The sequence below is a fragment of the Lactuca virosa genome, chromosome 5 (assembly GCF_052849685.1).
Source record: "Lactuca virosa cultivar CGN04683 chromosome 5, Lactuca_virosa_CGN04683_v6, whole genome shotgun sequence".
Classification (NCBI taxonomy): domain Eukaryota; kingdom Viridiplantae; phylum Streptophyta; class Magnoliopsida; order Asterales; family Asteraceae; genus Lactuca; species Lactuca virosa.
In genome coordinates this window covers 283,244,134-283,250,031 of record NC_136430.1, presented here as the reverse complement: position 1 = coordinate 283,250,031, position 5,898 = coordinate 283,244,134, and positions in this window count along the sequence as shown.

Genomic DNA, 5,898 nt, shown 5'->3' with positions numbered 1-5,898 from the left:
TGGTGTAGATCCTAAAGCTGTCCCATCATATGTCGTTTCCACCGCTAACCAAGTAAAAGTAGAATCGTGTTTGAAGACACGCAAGGAAGAAACCCTAGAGAGTCTATTAGGACATGTGCTTATTTGGACACGTTAGTATGTGTTAAATTCCTTGATGATTTTAAAAATAAGACTTAGTGGATTCTTAGAGAATACTTGAGACGAGTATGAGTAAGTGTGAAAGGTAGTAGAGGCATATACTACTAGAAGCATAGGTCTCGCACTTGGATCAGGGAAAGTCACAAGGTAACTAAGTCACTAAGTAGTTGAGGTATTTTGTTTATTTCCATCATTACCTTTGTTTCTGTAATAACCAAAGAAGATGATCTATGTTCCAACATCTGCAATCATCATAAATCGAGCCCGGCTAATATATATTCTTATAGTGAAAAACTCGGTTCTGAGAACCATGTTCGACGTATGACTCTAGTCAAAGATCGAAGAAGGAAAGGATTGAGGCAATTGACAGACATATTGCAAATCGTCATTAAAGCTTAGCAGCCGGTAGCTAGATTGCTACCTGTTATTATGTGATTATATTACATTAGAACACGAATAAAGGTATCCTTCATGATATAGTATGACTCAGAAACACCTAAGTCTAACCATTGCAGCATACGGTGAGAGGTCATTAGAACATGACCCATCGTTTTGTTACAATAGTTGAAGACCTTATCTTAGATTAAGTCAATTCTAAGAAGGAGCAAGAGCCCGCAATAGTGATCGAAGATAAGGAGTATTATTGAGCATTGCCAATAGTCAAGAACTCCATGATTTGGAAGCCCCATAGAAAATACATAAGAGTTACGGTTATTGCATAGGATGAGAAGATAACGTGCAGAGTGATTATACAAGCACTGTTTTGTTGATAATTCTGGGACATAATCATCCAAAGGGGAAGATAATTGTAACGCCCTCAAATTCAGGCTACACATAATAAGTAATAGTTATTCAAAATAAATCCTCGATTAGGATAATTTATAGCCACGCACGTTGCAGACTATGTACTACAAGTTTCGTATTAAGGAAAAATAGGAAAAATCAGTTGAATCATTCGTAAGTCGTAAAAATAAGTGCGGAAAAACACACACACACACACACACACACATATATATATATATATATATATATATATATATATATATATATATATATATGTATATATATATATATACAGAAAGTAAAGGTCGTACCGATCCGGAAAATATAAATTTCTTAGAAATCTGAATCCGTATGAATTAAATATGATTTTTGTAATGATATAAAACTCAGTTGCGCACAAGGAATGTGTGAAGTTCAAAGGTATGAAGAGAATGGTTGACTTTTGGTTAAGGTCAACATAATGAAAGTCGTAGTTCTAGAAGGTGAAAACACAGACCACAAAGAGCCTGATACGTGGCACAAAAATTGTTGGGTAGTGGTCACCTTAAAATGCACGACATGCACCAAAAAATGGCTATAAATAGGAGGCCAAGCGTCATTCCCTTCCCACACCTCCCAAGTTATTCTCTCTTGAGTTGCTTTCGATTTTAGCCTGTTTTTCCTTAGTTTTAGTCTTCGGCAAAGCCTTACGATACCCTTGAATACTTAGCTAGTTCTAACCTTCGAATAGGTGTTCCCGAGTCAGCATTCTGCCCGCTTAGAATCTGGTTTTATCAAGAATCCCTATAAGTTAAGCTACACTCTCGTTCTTTCAGTGTAACTTATATTTATAGTCATAAGCCGTTGTTATGAACATTTAAATAAAATTTATATCTAATTCCATGTCGTTATACTGATTGATCTATTTACGGGAGAGGTGTCTAGAATGGCCATGTTGGCTTGGTTGTTGGATTTCAGAAAAGCTATTATGCTGAAATGATCCTGCCTCCCAACTGTACTGCCTGGCTGATCCTTACTTAATAGATCTTGATGTAGACATTGAGATTAGTGAGTAATCTAGACTATAATTATTATATTCGTCGAGATTATGAAACTAGACTAAGACCTAATGTTAAACACTTTGGTCATTGAAAGTACTAAGGCGAGGTTCTGCCAAATTTCGAGGCACCCAATTTTATCATGTGAGTGCATAGTTACTTTCAAAGTTACATATAGATACAAGTATTCTAATTGCTTAAATGCTATGTGCGCTATGTTTGTTGTGCTTAATATATTTCTACAATATGATATGATTTTTACTTGATCTAATCGCATATTATACTTAATAATATAATCGGGTAGTAATGGGTGGTGCATAATAATAAATGAGAAAACATGATAGGGCCGTGTAAGTTAGTGGTTGTGATAGGTTAAGTGAGAGTTGTGCAAAATAGTAATTCGTGACATGTCATGCCTATCCAAATTATTATTTTACTGTCGTTCTTCTCGTGTCAAGTACTATTGTAATGTCGTTCCTGGCATGCTTATCCAAGTACTATTGTATTGTCGTGCATGTCGTGCCCATCCAAGTACTTATGTACTGCTATGCTTACCCAAAATGTTATCATACCACCGGCAAAGATCTTTTAGGAAAGATCTCTCGAGATCCCCATAATAAGAATAAAAAGTGAGGATATCGGGAATGGAGTAGTTGGGTTATTTGAATACTTAAGAATATATAATAAAGTATTATAATATTCAGGGTTGAAAACCCTGTGTGCTTACCAGGTTTCCTAACCTGACCAACTCAGTTTATTTGAATCACAAGTTATTAAATAATGATTCTCGGATAATGATATATGAGAGATTCAAGAAGATGTAGACCGTTAGTATATTGAGACATTGTAAGTCTCCGTTTATGCTTATGATTCTGTATTTACGATGACATCCCGATTTTTATACATAAAACACATTTCTTCGAAAATGTTTTGATAATATTATCATCATGTTTTTTGGACAAATTCCGCATTACAAATCTTTTTAAAAGAATACTTTGATTTAATAACCATAAACATATCGGTCTTTTCTGGCCGTAAAAATAGGGATGTCACATCGATCAAGGAGTAATTGAGTTCGGCACCTTGTAGTACCCGACTGACGAAGTAGAAAGGTACTTGCTTTTTCTCCATTTCCGCTATAAGAACTACACTCATTGTTTCTCGATTGGTGAACAAATAGTTTATCAAAGGCGCATTCGGCTTTGGGTTTGCCAACTTAGGTAGCTTCCTTAAGTGTTCTTTCAGTTTAAGGAGAGCCTTCCCTGCTTCTTTTGACCATGCCATACTGCTCTTTCCTACATGATTCTTTATTTCTTGATAGAACGGGAGTGACTGCTCTGCTGATTTTGCCAAAAAACTTTCCAATGCTGCTAACTTCCCATTGAAGCTTTGCACATGTATTACCTAACACAATGTCTTCAAATACAGGTGTGTTTATACTTTTTAGGGTTCTCCTCAATACCTTCGGGGGAAACAATGTGTCCCAAGAATTTTCCCTTCTGCACTCCGAAGACACTTTTTCGGGTTAAGTTTCATATTCATTTCTCTCAGCCGAATCATCGTCTCTTCTACATCCTTCAAGAATCCTTCGTCTCCCTTACTCATGATGACCATGTTGTCCACATACACTTCCACATTTCGTCCTATCTGTTTTTCAAACACCTAATCAACCATCCTTTGATACGTCACCCCTGCATTCCTTAAACCGAATGGCATCTATGTACAGCAGAAGGCCCCCTTCTTCGTATGAAAGCTGTTTTATCCTCATCTTCTTTTGATAGTTGAATATGATGGTACCCATTATAGGCATCTAAGTAGGATTTCCATCGATACCTTCCAAGTGATTCCACCTTCTGTTCTTCCCCTAGTAATGGGTAGCTGTCTTTTGGACAACCCTGTTGGATAAGGTGTCTAAGTCCATAACTATTCCTGGTATGTACTTGACCCGGTTGGCATGGTCCATTTGGGTTGCATGGCATCATGCATTTGGATAGACTAAAATGAGAGAAATAACACTTATGGTTTATTAATATATTATAAGTTCTAATATATTAATAATATTATTTAATTAGTATTGATCAAGAATTAATCTAGAATTAATTAAGTGGTCAAAAGATAACTAATTAAATATATGGGTTGATTATGTGAATCATCGATAACTTGTATAGTGGGCTAAAGGCTCCATGGATTATCAAGTTGGGCTAACACCCATAGGATGATCCATGGATGCTCCATGGAGTTTAAACCCATGGGTCATGGAAATGAAGAGCCATGTTACATTAGGGTTTACATGGTGTAACCCTAATTGTAACACACTATATAAAGAGCATCATACTCCCCATTTTCGGCTACACTGGGAATACAAGAGGGCAAGGTCGAAAATAGAAGTGTTCTTATTTCTCTCAAGTTTACTCCAAAAGCATTTGGTGTTGTGTGAAGCATTTGAGGCATCACACTTAGGGTGATAGGCTCTCAAGGTTTTCAAGGAATCAAATCATCAACAAGGTATGTTATTCAAGCCATCTTTTAAGTTAAAAGTTCCCCATGTATGCTAGATAGGATTATGAACCTTGGAAATCATATTTTGCATGAATTTTAGACAAACATAGATCCAAGGTTTATTAGGGTTGCATGTACACTTAGGAGTGTTAGAATGCTCAAAACCCATCAAACCCTTGTTTAGGTTGGTGAAATCTACGCACATTCTCATCGTCCCATCCCCTTTCCTTACAAAGACCGGGTTAGCAATCCATTATGAGAACTGACTTTCTCGCCCCACCAAATCCTGTACCAAACCTGTTACTTCCTTGTTGATAATCTCATTCTATTCCCATGCCATTAATTATTTTTTCTTCTTCATAGGGACAAACTCGGGGTTGACGTTCAGTCTATGCTCGATTATCGCCCTTAGGATGCCCATCATATCTTTTGGTTTCCAAGCAAAAACATTTGCATACGTCCATAAATATTTTTGATCCCCTCTGTGAAGTCTTCCGGTAAGGCCGGTCCTATTCTCACCTTCTGATCTTCGTACTTTGGATTTATAATTACCTGTTCATCCTCTGTCGAGGAGCTACCTTCGATCATCGAACCCTCACATGCCTGTTTATGTTCTACAACATGACTATGATTCGATGGACGCAGAGGAATGCTTCTTAAAGTGATTGCAACATGATCTGATGGGAACTTGAGTAGGACGTGCACTATCGAGGGCACTGTTTGTAATTTCCATAGTCCAGTTCTTCCAAGGAGCATGTTGTAAGGGGAGGGAGCCTTTATTATATTGAAGTTTTCCAGGATGATTTTGATCAGGCTATTTTGATAGTCAACTAATGTAAAGGGGGGGGGGGATATTTGTCCCTATGGCCATACCACTTGCCCAGTGAATCCCACCATTGATGAGGTGGCTAGCTTCATGAAACCTTTCATATCTAGGGGCAGATTATCCAGGCAAAGTTCATATATGATATTTACTGAACTCCTATTATTGACATATACCCCATGAATGAGGGTCTTCCCTACTGATGATTTGATTATAAATGGCCCGGTGCCTTCATGCCCTACCAGAACCTGGTTGTTATGAGAGAATTCCAAGTTTATCCACTTTCTTTCCTTCACCGGCATCATTTTGTACTTGAAACGTATCATGAGTACCTCCGCATCGTACACCACATTCTCCTTCTTTACCGCCTGCTCTTCCTTATGTCGTTCGGTCTTTCCTTTTTCCTTTTCCCTATTAAGGCTGTCACAGTATGCCGTAGAGTGTCCTTTTTTCTTGTGGAAATCACAAAATTGATTTGGGTCTCGAGGATATCTCCTCATACTTCTTGCTACCATATCTCTCTTCTGATCTTTGGAGGGTTGCACGTCATACGTCTCTTGCTTATATGGGGAAAATTTTGTGTACCTCCCTTCTCAGTATATTTCTTCTCGACACTTT